Source organism: Arachis ipaensis, chromosome B2 (assembly GCF_059453495.1).
Source record: "Arachis ipaensis isolate K30076 ecotype BB chromosome B2, ASM5945349v1, whole genome shotgun sequence".
In the NCBI taxonomy this organism is placed as follows: domain Eukaryota; kingdom Viridiplantae; phylum Streptophyta; class Magnoliopsida; order Fabales; family Fabaceae; genus Arachis; species Arachis ipaensis.
The window spans coordinates 103,838,910-103,854,441 of record NC_142437.1 but is presented as its reverse complement, the minus strand read 5'-3'; the positions used below and the strand labels follow the sequence as shown (position 1 = coordinate 103,854,441).

The 15,532-nt window shown below is 40.2% G+C and overlaps 1 non-coding gene across 1 annotated transcript; it reads right to left on the bottom strand.

Annotated features, from left to right (window-relative positions):
• Positions 1-14,292: 14,292 nt before the first annotated feature.
• Positions 14,293-14,400, bottom strand: LOC148575079 (small nucleolar RNA R71). The gene has a single exon (XR_015905818.1). It is a non-coding gene; the product is annotated as a small nucleolar RNA R71 (small nucleolar RNA).
• Positions 14,401-15,532: the final 1,132 nt, after the last annotated feature.

Here is a 15,532-nt window from a genome sequence, read left to right as displayed (position 1 = left end):
TTTATCTAACTATATTTTCCTTAGTTATATGTCTTTGTAGGTTCATGATCATATGGAGTCACAAAATAAATATAAAAATTGAAAACGGAATCAAAAACAGCAGAAGAAAAATCACGCCCTGGAGGAGCATCTGTCTGGCGTTCAGCGCCAGAACAGAGCATGGTGCTGGCGCTGAACGCCCAAAATGGGCAGCTTCTGGGTGCTGAACGCCAGAACAGGCATGGTTCTGGCGTTCAACGCCAGAAATGGCACACAAATGGGCGTTGAACGCCCAAAATGGCCACCAACCTGGCGCTGAACGCCCAGAGTTGGGTACAAAGGCATTTTTACATGCCTAATGGGTGCAGGGATGTAAATCCTTGAACACCTCAGGATCTGTGGACCCCACAGGATCCCCTCCTACCTCCACTCACTTCTTCTCAACACTCTCTTTCACACAACCCCATAAACACTCTTCCCCATCACCTCTTCACCACTCACATCCATCCACTCTTCCCCATAAACCTACCTCATAAACTCCACCTACCTTCGAAATTCAAAACCAATTTCCCACCCAAACCCACCCATATGGCCGAACCTTAACCCCCCCTCCCTTCCCTATATAAAACCCCCATTCTTCATCAAATTCACACAACACACCCCTCTGCACTCTTCTTGGCCGAAACCACATCTCCCTCTCCATATTTCTTCTTCTTCTTCTTCTATTATTTTGTTTATTGCTCGAGGACGAGCAATATTCTAAGTTTGGTGTGGTAAAAGCATAGCTTTTTTTGTTTTTCCATTACCATTGATTGCACCTAAGACCGGAGAATCCTCTAGAAAGGGGAAAGGGAAGACAAAAGCTTCCACATCCGAGTCATGGGAGATGGAAAGGTTCATCTCCAAAGCCCATCAAGACCACTTCTATGATGTTGTGGCCAAGAAGAAGGTGATCCCTGAGGTCCCTTTTAAACTCAAAAGAAATGAGTATCCGGAGATCCGACATGAAATTCAAAGAAGAGGTTGGGAAGTTCTAACAAATCCCCTCCAACAAGTCGGCATCCTAATGGTTCAAGAGTTCTATGCCAATGCATGGATCACCAAGAACCATGATCAAAGTAAGAACCCGGATCCAAAGAACTATGTTACAATGGTTCGGGGGAAATACTTAGATTTTAGTCCGGAGAATGTGAGGTTGGCGTTTAACTTGCCCATGATGCAAGGAGATGAACGCCCCTACACTAGAAGGGTCAACTTTAATCAAAGGTTGGACTAAGTCCTTATGGACATATGTGTAGAAGAAGCTCAATGGAAGGTTGACTCCAAAGGCAAGCCGGTTCAACTAAGAAGATTGGACCTCAAGCCTGTAGCTAGAGGATGGTTGGAGTTCATTCAATGCTCAATCATTTCCACTAGCAACCGGTCTGAAGTTACTATAGACCGGGCCATCATGATCCATAGCATCATGATTGGAGAAGAGGTGGAAGTTCATGAGATTATACCTCAAGAACTCTACAAGGTGGCTGACAAGTCTTCCACTATGGCAAGGTTAGTCTTTCCTCACCTCATTTGCCACCTATGCAATTCAGCTAGGATTGACATAGAGGGAGATATCCTCATTAAAGAGGACAAGCCCATCACTAAGAAAAAGATGGAGCAAGCAAGAGAGCCCATTCATGGAGCTCAAGAGGCGTATGAAGCTCATCACCATGAGATCCCGGAAATGCCTCAAATGCACTTTCCTCCACAAAACTATTGGGAGAACATCAACACCTCCCTAGAAGAATTAAGTTCCAATATGGGACAACTAAGGGTGGAACATCAAGAGCACTCCATCATGCTTCATGAAATAAGAGAAGATCAAAAAGCAATGAGGGAGGAGCAACAAAGACAAGGAAGAGACATAGAAGAGCTCAAGGACATCATTGGTTCCTCAAGGAGGACACGCCACCATCACTAAGGTGGATTCATTCCTTGTTCTTATTTCTTCTGTTTTTCGTTTTCTATGTTATGCGCTTATCTATGTTTGTGTCTTCATTACATGATCATTAGTAGTAGTAACTTTGTCTTAAAGATATGAATGTCCTATGAATCTCTCACCTCTCTTAAATGAAAAATGTTTTAATTCAAAAGAACAAGAAGTACATGAGTTTCGAATTTATCCTTGAACTTAGCTTAATTATATTGATGTGGTGACAATGCTTCTTGTTTTCTGAATGTATGCTTGAACAGTGCATATGTCTTTTGAAGTTGTTGTTTAAGAATGTTAAATATGTTGGCTCTTGAAAGAATGATGACTAGGAGACATGTTATTTGATAATCTGAAAAATCATAAAAATGATTCTTGAAGCAAGAAAAAGTAGCAAAGAACAAAGCTTGCAGAAAAAAAATATAAAAAAATAGGCGAAAAAAAAATATAGAAAGAAAAAGAAAAAGCAAGCAGAAAAAGCCAAAAGCTCTTAAAACCAAAAAGCAAGCAGAAAAAGCCAAAAACCCTTAAAACCAAAAGGCAAGAGCAAATAAAAAGGATCCCAAGGCTTTGAGCATCAGTGGATAGGAGGGCCTAAAGGAATAAAATCCTGGTCTAAGCGGCTAAACCAAGCTGTCCCTAGCCATGTGCTTGTGGCGTGTAGGTGTCAAGTGAAAACTTGAGACTGAGCGGTTAAAGTAAAGGTCCAAAGTAAAAAAAGAGTGTGCTTAAAAACCCTGGACACCTCTAATTGGGGACTCTAGCAAAGCTGAGTCACAATCTGAAAGGGTTCACCCAATTATGTGTCTGTGGCATTTATATATCCGGTGGTAATACTGGAAAACAAAGTGCTTAGGGCCACGGCCAAGACTCATAAAAAAGCTGTGTTCAAGAATCATCATACTGAACTAGGAGAGTCAATAACACTATTCGAAATCTGAAGTTCCTATAGATGCCAATCATTCTGAACCTCAATGGATAAAGTGAGATGCCAAAACTATCCAAGAGGCAAAAAGCTATAAGTCCCGCTCATTTGATTGGAGCTATGTTTCATTGATAGTTTGGAATTTATAGTATATTCTCTTCTTTTTATCCTATTTGATTTTCAGTTGCTTGGGGACAAGCAACAATTTAAGTTTGGTGTTGTGATGAGCGGATAATTTATACGCTTTTTGACATTGTTTTTAGTATGTTTTTAGTAGAATCTAGTTACTTTTAGGGATGTTTTCATTAGTTTTTATGTTAAATTCACATTTCTGGACTTTACTATGAGTTTGTGTATTTTTTCGTGATTTCAGGTATTTTCTGGCTGAAATTGAGGGACTTGAGCAAAAATCTGATTCAGAGGTTGAAGAAGGACTGCTGATGCTGTTGGATTCTGACCTCCCTGCACTCAAAGTGGATTTTCCGGAGCTACAGAACTCGAAATGGCGCGCTTCCAATTGCGTTGAAAAGTAGACATCCAGGGCTTTCCAGCAATATATAATAGTTCATACTTTGGCCAAGAATAGACGACGTAAACTGGCGTTCAACGCCAGCTTTCTACCCAAATCTGGCGTCCAGCGCCAGAAAAGGAGCCAAAACCAGAGTTGAACGCCCAAACTGGCACAAAAGCTGGCGTTCAACTCCAAGAAGGACCTCTACACGTGCAACACTCAGGCTCAGCCCAAACACACACCAAGTGGGCCCAGGAAGTGGATTTATACATCAATTACTTACTCATGTAAACCCTAGTAGCTAGTTTATTATAAATAGGACCTTTTACTATTGTATTAGGCATCTTTTGATCATCTTAGAATCTTAGGATCATCTTTGAACGCATTGTTCTTAGACTTTGGGGGCTGGCCATCTCGGCCATGCCTGGACCTTCACTTATGTATTTTCAACGGTAGAGTTTCTACACTCCATAGATTAAGGTGTGGAGCTCTGCTGTTCCTCAAAGATTAATGCAAAGTACTACTGTTTTCTATTCAATTCATCTTATTTCGCTTCTAAGATATCCATTCGCACCCAAGAACGTGATGAAGGTGATGATTATGTGTGACGCTCATCATCCTTCTCCTTTATGAACGCGTGCCTGACAAACACTTCCGTTCTACATGAAATAAGCTAGAATGAATATCTCTTAGATCTCCTAACCAGAATCTTCGTGGCGTAAGCTAGAATGATGGCGACATTCAAGAGAATCCGGAAAGTCTAAACCTTGTCTGTGGTATTCCGAGTAGGATTCGATGAATGAATGACTGTGACGAGCTCCAAACTCGCGATTGCAAGGCGTTAGTGACAGACGCAAAAGGATAGTAAATCCTATTCCAGCATGATCGAGAACCGACAGATGAATAGCCGTGTCGTGACAGGGTGCGTGAGCATATTATTCACTGAGAGGATAAGATGAAGCCATTGGCAAGGGTGATGCCTCCAGACGATTAGCCGTGCAGTGACAGGGCATTGGATCATTTTCCCGAGAGATGACCGAAATTAGCCATTGACAGTGGTGATGTATCACATAAAGCCAGCCATGGAAAGGAGTGAGACTGATTGGATGAGGATAGTAGGAAAGCAGAGGTTCAGAGGAACGAAAAGCATCTCCATTCGCTTATCTGAAATTCCTACCAATGATTTACATAAGTATCTCTATCCCTATTCTATTAGTTATTTTCGAAAACTCCATGATTATTTTATATCTGCCTGACTGAGATTTGCAAGGTGACCATAGCTTGTTTCATACCAACAATCTCCGTGGGATTCGACCCTTACTCACGTAAGGTATTACTTGGACGACCCAGTGCACTTGCTGGTTAGTTGTATCGAAGTTGTGACAAATTATGAATGTGTAATCACGATTACGCGTACCAAGTTGCTCACGTGCCAGGAATAGTTTGAGACTGGACATCACAATTTCGTGCACCAAGTACTAAAGAAGCTTCCTCTGAAGAAGAAGCTTATGATCCTGAGAACCCAGCAATGGAAGAGGTGAATTACATGGGAGAACCCTATGGAAACACCTATAATCCTTCATGGAGAAATCATCCAAATTTCTCATGGAAGGATCAACAGAGACCTCAACAAGGTTTCAAAAACAATAATGGTGGAAGAAACAGGTTTAGCAATAGCAAGCCTTTTCCATCATCTTCTCAGCAACAGACAAAGAATTCTAAGCAAAGCCATTCTGCATTAGCAACTATAGTCTCTGATCTAATTAAAACTACTCAAAGTTTCATGACTGAAACAATGTCCTCCATTAAAAATTTGGAGGCACAAGTGGGTCAGCTGAGTAAGAAAATTACTGAACTCTCTCCTAATACTCTCCCAAGCAATACAGAAGAGAATCCAAAAAGAGAGTGCAAGGCCATAACCACATCTCACATGGCCGAACTAGAAGAGGAGGAAAAGGCAGTGATTTCCACTGAAGAAGACCTCAATGGACGTCCACTGGCATCCAAGGAGTTCCCTAATGAGGAGCCATGGGAATCTGAAGCTCACACAGAGACCATAGAAATTCCATTGAATTTACTTCTGTCATTCATGAGCTTTGATGAGTATTCTTCCTCTGAAGAGTATGAAGATATTTTTGGAGAGCAAGTTGCTAAGTATCTTGGAGCAATCATGAAGCTAAATGCCAAGTTACAAGTTATTTGGTAATGAGACTTGGGAGGAAGAACCCCCCTTGCTCATCAAAGAACTGGATGACTTGACTAGGCAGAGATTACCTCTGAAGAGACAAGATCCTGGAAATCTTTCAATACCCTGTACCATAGGCACCATGACCTTTCAGAAGGCTCTGTGTGACCTAGGGTCAAGTATAAACCTCATGCCTCTCTCTGTAATGGAGAAGCTAGGGATCATTAAGGTACAAGCTGCAAGAATCTCACTGGAGATGGCAGACAATTCAAAGAAACTGGCTTATGGACTTGTAGAGGATGTCTTTGTAAAGGTTGAAGGCCACTACATCCCTGCTGACTTCATAATCCTAGAGACTGGGAAGTGTATGGATGAATCCATCATCCTTGGCAGACCCTTCCTAGCCACAGCAAAAGCTGTGATTGATGTTGACAGAGGAGAATTGATCATTCAAGTGAATGAAGACTCCCTTGTGTTTAAAGCTCAAGGATATTCCTCTGTAACCATGGAGAGGAAGCATGAAAAGCTTCTCTCAATACAGAGTCAAACAGAGCCCCCACAGTCAAACTCTAAGTTTGGTGTTGGACTTGTCGGGTTGGCTGGATAACCGACAGATGTGCCTCATCAACCATAGGACAGGCATGCATCATGTGCACTTGTTTGTTTTGTCTGCTATGCATTACTTGGGATTGCCTAACTGAATATGTATCATACTACTTGTTATATTTGCTACTTGCACTATCTGTTTCCTACTTGTGCATGAACTTGTTTGGTTGCTTGTCTCTGCTGATTCACGAATGATGGAGGAGTGGAGGAATGGCAGATTGGTTAGGTGTTAATGTTAGGTTTTAAAGTAAGTAAGTTTTGGATGCTTATATCACCTACCCCTTTTATGGCTTCTGCTTAGAGTTTAGGTTTTATAACTGTAAGATTGGAGCTCTAGGATTGCCTCTGGCATTCCCAGGTCCTTATATATTATATGCGTGGTACCTTTACCATGCTGAGAATCCCTGGTTCTCACCCCATACTGTGTTGTTATTTTCAGATGCAGGGGGAGAGCGTGGGAGGGTGTGTATCCAATGTTAAGGAGGATTCTTCTCGAGAGGGTTTAGAAAAACCATCCAAGGTCTCTTTTAGAGATAAGGTCATTGGTGCAGAAAAGTCTAAGGCCTTTGCATTAGTAGGGTCTTTATCTGGGGATGGTATCGCGATGGTGACAGGTAAGCAGGGTCATTCTTGTCCACCAAGTGTTAGTTTTACTAAGGAGGCAAAGAGCTGTCTAGCTGAACCTTATAAGGAAGCCATTGTGATCAAGGTGCTAGATAAGTATTATGGCTACACGGCTCTTATGCATAAGTTTCGGATAGTATAGCGCATCAAAGGAGGGTTTGATTTGTTTGATGTGGGGTTTGGGTATTTTTTGGTTAAATTTGATATTTTTGCGGATTGTGAGAAAGTCATTCTTGGTCGCCCGTGGTTGATAGACGGTCACTATGTTGCAGTAAAGGCATGGGACGTGGATTTTAGGCCATGCGAAAAATCCTTCAAATCAACGCTAGTATGGATTCGAGTCTCGGAACTTCCAATTTGGTGCTACCAGGAACAAGCAATGCTGTGAATTGCTTTTACAATAGGGGTTCCGGTGAAAGTAGACTTGGCCACTAAGCTTGCAAAAAGAGGAAAATATGCCCGAGCTTGTGTTCAAATTAATCTTGGGTTGCCTGTAATCAAATATATTATAGTGGAGGGTATGACTCATGAAGTGGAGTACGAGAGTTTACAGCTGATTTGTGCTACTTGTACACGGTATGGGCATGATAAATCGTTGTGCATGGAGAAGGAGTCCTTGGAAGGAAACGGTGATTCTTTTGGTGATGGAAAAAATAATGAAGCCCGACACTAGTGCCACACAACAATCATGAGATTCAGAAAGAGGCTGAATCGGAAGCTCGCGATTTGGGTGAAAATTCTCGTAATTTTGTGAGAAATTAGGAGTTGTTAAAGGGAAGGATGTGGTTACGGAATCATTGGCTCCTCACGTGCCTGATGGTCATGTTAATGAGGCATGCATGGATGATGGAGAGGGCTGGCAACAAGTGCTGCGTAAGAGAAAATTCACAATGGGCCAGCCATCAGGTTTGAAGGACCAAGATGGAAAGTAGCACAACTATGGTTTGAGAAGGGTTCTAAGGCCCAATTTGCATGGTAATGGAGGTAAATCAATTAGCATTTATCTCCATCGCGCAGAACTCCTGCATGTCGTAGAATTTCTCTACGGAAGCATCCGCGGCCTTCCTCCCTACAGAACTCGCCAGTTGATAAAAATGGTGGCGCAACAGAGGAAACCTTAGTAGATGAAAGCATGGCAGGTACAGTGTTAGGGGGTCCGAAGGTGGCAATTATTGAGGATCAGAGTGTGCCAGTACCGCAGGCAAACCATCTATTGAGGTTGGTAATTCTATTTAGAGTTTATGTTCTTATTTATTTTGTCCCTATCATTTATGGATAGTTTAAATATGATTGTTTGGAATATTAGGGGTGCTTCTAATAAGTTAGCCCGGGTGCATTGTACGGAACTTGTTAGGAAATTTAGACCTATTTTCTTTATTGTGGTTGAAACTCACTCTCCTTTTTAACATTTAAAATTATTTTGGGAAAGGTTGGGGTATCACTCTATTGGTATAGTAGAAACAGATAAGGGGGGTATTTGGTTCCTATCCTCTATAAAGGGTGTTTGTTGTAAGTTCATTGATGCTTTTGATCAGGGTGTTACCGTTGAGGTTCAATTTGATAATTTAATTTGGAGGTATAGTGGTATTTATGGTAGTCCTCAATTTAATAAAAGGGTTCTCCTTTAGGATTATATTGTTGCACAATCCATGGTTTTTCAAGGACCTTGGATTGTTCTTGGTGATATTAATGAAGTCAAATTTTCTCATGAATCTAAGGGCTGTCAATTTTCTCATCAAAGAGCAGACATGTTTACTACTTCATTAGGGGATAGTGGTTTGTTTGATCTGAAGACTATTGGGAGGCAGTTTTCTTGGTACAAGAGGGTGAAATTATGTTGACATGGCAAAAAAGCTTGACCGAGTCTGTATAAATAGTAGTTGGTTATCTATCTTTCCAGAGACTTATGCAGAAGTTTTAAATAGGCTTCAGTCTGATCATTGCCCTATTCTGGTGCGTTGTAAAGGTCGTCCTCAGCTTAAAGAGAATCGACCTTTTCTCTTTGTTGCTGCTTGGGCTACTCATCCCAGATATAGGGATATTGTGAATCAGTCATGGTAGTCTGGTAATAGAGGGATTCATGGCAAGCTTTCGGAAGTACAGAAGAATTCACTAGAGTTTAACTCAAAGGTATTTGGTAACATTTTTGTTAAGAAATGTGAATTAGAGCAGTAGATTAATTATTTACAAAAGCGTTTGGTGCTCTGCTGTCCGACCTCTTTTTGATTAGATCTTTGCTTTATCTGTCTTCTGGTTGGGCGAGATGACCCTTGGGGCTAACTTGTTTGACAACTTTTTAGTGTTCTGGCAGAACCTTTTTAGTTAGTCTTTGAACAATTTGATAGCCTTGTCGTGGAGCCGTGGCTTTTTGGGCAAAGCTATGTCCCTTTTAGCGAATGCTTTTAGATATTCCAACGTCTCTTTGTCGGTTCAAGATGCAACTTTCATTGGTCCGACTTCTCTTGTCGGTCTGTAGCTTTCGATGGTCCGACTTCTCTTGTCGGTCCATAACTTTCGATGGTCTGACTTCTCTTGTCGGTCCATGCTGTAGCTTTCATTGGTCCGATTTCTCTTGTCGGTCCAAGTCAAGTTATTTTTAGTAGTCCATTTTTAGTCAGACCTCGTTAGGCCACTTTTTATGGATTACTTTTTATAACTTCTTGCATTGATATGCTTTAATTTCTTTTCACCTTGCCGACCTTGTCGTGATCGAGCGGTGAATTTGGTTTTCACCTTGCCGACCTTGTTGTGATCGGGCGGTGAATTTAGTTTTCACCTTGCCGACCTTGTCGTGATCGGGTGGTGAATTTGGTTTTCACCTTGCCAACCTTATTGTGATCGGGTGGTGAATTTTTGCACTCAAATCAATGCGTCTTGGTAGGAAACTTTTTAGGGAATCTAAAAAACTTTATTCAAGTAGAAAATAGGCATATAAACAAGAATATATACATTTGAGTGCTTACCCTTCTAAATCGGGCAACTTTGTAGATCTTGGCTTGGTGCCTGATAAACCACTATTTTATGGTTTATATTGTGCTTAATTGTATGGTTTTATCAATTCTTTACCCATTTATTTATATGATTGGCATGCATTTATATTTCCTTCCTAAAATTATTAAATGATTGAATATTTGCTTTCTAAAGACTTTTAATTACGTATTTTAATTCTCCTTCATTCCATTAGATGCCGTGATCTGTGTGTTAAGTGTTTCAGGCTTTATAGGGCATGAATGACTTGGAGATTGGAAAGGAAGCTTGCAAAAATGGAAGGAACACAAGAAGTTGAGGAGATGACCAGCGAGAAGTGACGCGGACGCATGGCTCACGCGACCGCGCGACATAGAGGAAATCGCAGTGACGCGGACGCATGGCTCACGCGAACGCGCGGATTGGAACTGCACAAGTGACGCGGAGGCGTGGACGACGCGCTCGCGTGGCAAGGCAAAACGCCGAATGACGGGTCCGCATGAATGACGCGATCGTGTGACATGCGCGATCTGCAGAATCTACAGAATTCACTGGGGGCGATTTTGGGCCCTGTTTTGACCCAATTTTCGGCCCAAAAAAGCAGACTAGAGCCAAGGAACATGGAGAAATGAAGAACAACAATTCATTACAGATAATTCTCAGTTTTAATTTAAATTTTGTGACAACCCTTCTAAATTGATAAGTGAATTTCTGGTTGGTTAAGAACTGTACTTGCAACATATCTCTTCTAATAATTTCTTAACTCGCCAATTTTTGCCACGTCAGCGCCTCATTAAAAAATCTTTTCAGAAAAAAGAGTGCACCTTGACCTAAGATCTTTATTACTTTCTAACTATAGTACCTTCTTAGGTTACATGCATGCCATGACCTTGGTAGCTCTCGTCCCTCGAGGTCGGACACCTTGTAGTAGCCTTTTCCCAGTACCTCTATGATGAGCGGATAATTTATACGCTTTTTGGCATTGTTTTTAGTATGTTTTTAGTATATTTTAGTTAGTTTTTATTATGTTTTTATTAGTTTTTAAATAAAAATCACATTTCTGGACTTTACTACGAGTTTGTGTCTTTTTCTGTGATTTCAGGTATTTTCTGGCTGAAATTGAGGGACCTGAGCAAAAATCTGATTCAGAGGCTGAAAAAGGACTGCAGATGCTGTTGGATTCTGACCTCCTTGTACTCAAAGTGGATTTTCTGGAGCTACAGAAGCCCAATTGGCGCGCTCTCAATTGCGTTGGAAAGTAGACATCCTGGGCTTTCCAGAAATATAATAGTCCATACTTTGCCCAAGATTTAATAGCCCAAACAGGCGTTCCAAGTCAGCTCAAGAATTCTGGCGTTTAACGCCAGAACTGGCACAAAAGCTGGAGTTAAACGCCCAAACTGGCACAAAAGCTGGCGTTTAAATCCAAGAAAAGTCTCTACATGTGAAAGCTTTAATGCTCAGCCCAAGAACACACCAAGTGGGCCCGGAAGAAGATTTCTGCATTAATTACCTATTTTTGTAACCCTAGGCTACTAGTTTTCTATAAATAGGACCTTTTGCTATTGTATTTTCATCTTTTGATCATCCTGGAATCATGTTTTGATGATTGAACCCTCTTTGGGAGGCTGGCCATTCGACCATGCCTAGACCTTTTATTCTTATGTATTTTCAACGGTGGAGTTTCTACACACCATAGATTAAGGTGTGGAGCTCTGCTGTTCTTCATGAATTAATACAAGTACTATTGTTTTTCTATTCAATTCAAGTCTATTTCTTCTCCAAGATATTCATTTGCACCCAAGAACATGATGAATGTGATGATTATGTGACACTCATCACCATTCTCACCTATGAACGTGTGACTGACAACCACTTCCGTTCTACATGCAAACAAGCTTGAATGTGTATCTCTTGGGTTTCTAATCTAAGATTAGAACCTTCGTGGTGTAGGCTAGAATTATTGGCGGCCATTCCTAAGATCCGAAACGTCTAAATCTTGTCTGTGGTATTCTGAGTAGGATCTGGGAAGGGATGACTGTGACGAGCTTCAAACTCGCGATTGTTGGGCGTGTGACAGACGCAAAAGGATCAATGGATCCTATTCCAACATGATCGAGAACCGACAGATGATTAGCCGTGCGGTGACAGCGTGCGTAGAACATTTTCACTGAGAGGACGGGAAGTAGCCATTGACAACGGTAATGCCCAACATAAAGCTTGCCATGGAAATGAGTATAAATGATTGGAAGAAGGCAATAGGAAAGCAGAGGTTCAAGAGGAACAAAGCATCTTCATACGCTTATATGAGATTCCTACCAATGAATTACATAAGTATCTTTATCTCTATCTTTATTTTATATTTTATTTATCTTTAATTATCAATCCTCCATAACCATTTGAATCTGCCTGACTGAGATTTACAAGATGACCATAGCTTGCTTCAAGCCGACAGTCTCCGTGGGATCGACCCTTACTCACGTAAGGTATTACTTGGATGACCCAGTGCACTTGCTGGTTAGTTGTGCGAAATTGTGACAAAGTGTGATTCACGTTTGAGAGCTCCAAGTCCTTTGGCGCCATTGTTGATGATCACAATTTCATGCACCAAGTTTTTGGCGCCATTGCCGGGGATTGTTCGAGTTTGGACAACTGACGGTTCATCTTGTTGCTTAGATTAGGTACTTTTCTTTTTATTTTTCAGAATTTTTAAGAATGGATTCTAGAGTTTCAAGGTGATGTTCTTATCATCACAAAAGCTGATTGATTCTCATCAATTTAGCTGCTGAATGTAATGTCCTGCTGAAGCTTGGCTAGCCATGTCTAATCTTTTTAGACTGAAGCTTTAGACTAACATTGCATGATTCCTGGAATTCTTATTAAATGTTTTGAATCTCTTTATTCTCTTTTCCATATAATTTTCAAAAAATCACAAAAAAAAATTTATAAAATCATAAAAATCAAAAATATTTTATGTATCTTAGTATCAATTCTTAAGTTTGGTGTCTTGCATGCATTGTTTATTTGATCTTAGTTGCATTTTTTATTGTTTCTCATCATTAAAAATCCAAAAATATTTTCAAAATTGTGTCTTTTCAAGTCAATAACACAGAGAATTGAAGATTCAGAACATTCAGCAGAGGAATTACACAGAAAAAGCTGGGTGTTCAAAACGCCCAGTGAAGAAGGAAAACTGGCGTTTAAACGCCCAAAAAGGTAGGATTTTGGGCGTTAAACGCCAGAATGGATGTCATTCTGGGCGTTTAACGCCAGGATGACACTAAAGGGAAGATTTTGTTTTTAATTCAAATCTTTTTCAAATTTTCATAATTTTTCAAAATCAAATCTTTTTCAAATCATATCTTTTCAATCATATCTTTTCAAAGTCAATTTCTTTTCAATTTTTTTATTTATCATTATTTTCAAAAATCCTTGCTACAATTAGTGATTTAATTCAAAATTTTCAAGTTGTTACTCGCCTATTAAGAAAGGATCAAATTTTAAATTTTAGAATCATATCTTTTAATTTCTTGTTAGTCAAGTAATCAACTTTAATTTTAAAACTTTCTTTTTAAAAATTGATTTTCAATCATATCTTCTCAATCATATCTTTTCAATCACATCTTTTTCAAAATTAATTTTCAATCATATCTTTTTAATTTCTAATTTCAAAATCTTTTTAAAAATCACTTAATTTCTTTCCCAATCTTAATTTTCGAAAATCTCAATCAAATTTTCAAATTTTTTTTATTATCGCAAAAAATTTTTAATTTAATTTTCGAAAATTCTTCCCCTCTTCTCACATCCTTCTATTTAAGGGACTAACACTCCTCCTCAAGGTGCAATTCGAACTCTATCCCTCTTGATAAGTTTGAATTCTCCTCTCTCTACCTCCTCCTTCTATTCTTCTTTTCCTCTGACACCTCAAGGAATCTCTATACTGTGACATAGAAGATTCCATACTTTCTTCTCCTCTCTTTCATATGAGCAGGAGCAAGGACAAGGGCATTCTTGTTGAAGCTGATCCTGAACCTGAAAGGACCTTGAAGAGAAAGCTAAAAGAAGCTAAAGTACAACTCTCTATAGAGGGCCTAACAGAGCTTTTCAAACAAGAAGAAGACATAGCAGCCGAAAACAACAACAATGCCAACAATGCAAGGAAGGTGCTTGGTGACTTTACTGCACCTACTCCTGACTTCTATGGGAGAAGCATCTCAATTCCTGCCATTGGAGCAAACAACTTTGAGCTTAAGCCTCAATTAGTTTCTCTGATGCAACAGAATTACAAGTTTCATGGACTTCCATTAGAAGATCCTCATCAGTTCTTAGCTGAATTCTTGCAAATCTGTGACACAGTCAAGACCAATGGGGTTGATCCTGAGGTCTATAGACTTATGCTTTTTCCCTTTGCTGTAAGAGACAGAGCTAGAACATGGTTGGATTCACAACCTAAAGAATGCCTGAACTCTTGGGAAAAGCTAGTTAATGCCTTCTTGGCAAAGTTCTTTCCAGCTTAAAAATTGAGCAAGCTTAGAGTGGAAGTCCAAACCTTCAGACAGAAGGAAGGTGAATCCCTCTATGAAGCTTGGGAAAGATACAAGCAATTGATCAGAAGGTGCCCTTCTGACATGCTTTCAGAATGGAGCATCATAGGTATATTCTATGATGGTCTGTCTGAACTATCCAAGATGTCATTGGATAGCTCTGCTGGAGGATCTCTTCATCTGAAGAAGATGCCTGCAGAAGCTCAGGAACTCATTGAAATGGTTGCAAATAACCAATTCATGTACAACTCTAAAAGAAATCTGTGAATAATGGGACAAATCAGAAGAAAGGAGTTCTTGAGATTGATACTCTGAATGCCATACTGGCCCAGAACAAAATATTGACTCAACAAGTCAATATGATTTCTCAGAGTCTGTCTGGAATGCAAGCAGCAATAGGCAGTACCAAAGAAGCTTCATCTGAAGAAGAAGCTTATGATCCTGAGAACCCAGCAATGGAAGAGGTGAATTACATGGGAGAACCCTATGAAAACACCTATAATCCTTCATGGACGAATCATCCAAACCTCTCATGGAAGGATCAACAGAGGCCTCAACAAGGCTTCAACAATAATAATGATGGAAGAAATAGGTTTAGCAATGGCAAACCTTTTCCATCATCTTCTCAGCAACAGACAGAGAATTCTAAGCAGAGCCATTCTGAATTAGCAACTGTAGTCTCTGATCTAATTAAAACCACTCAAAGTTTTATGACTGAAACAAGGTCCTCCATTAGAAATTTGGAGGCACAAGTGGGTCAGCTGAGTAAGAAAATTACTGAACTCCCTCCTAGTACTCTCCTAAGCAATACAGAAGAGAATCCAAAAAGAGAGTGCAAGGCCATAAATACGTCTCACATGGCCGAACCTGAAGAGGAGGAAGAGGCAGTGATTTCCACTGAGGAAGACCTCAATGGACGTCCACTGGCCTCCAAGGAGTTCCCTAATGAGGAACCATGGGAATCTGAGGCTCACACTGAGACCATAGAGATTCCATTAAATTTACTTTTGCCATTCATGAGCTCTGATGAGTATTCTTCCTCTGAAGAGGATGAATATATTACTGAAGAGTAAGTTGCTAAGTATCTTGGAGCAATCATGAGGCTAAATGCCAAGTTATTTGGTAATGAGACTTGGGAGGATGAACCTCCATTGCTCATCAAAGAACTGGATGACTTGACTAGGCAGAAATTACCTCTGAAGAGACAAGATCCTGGAAAGTT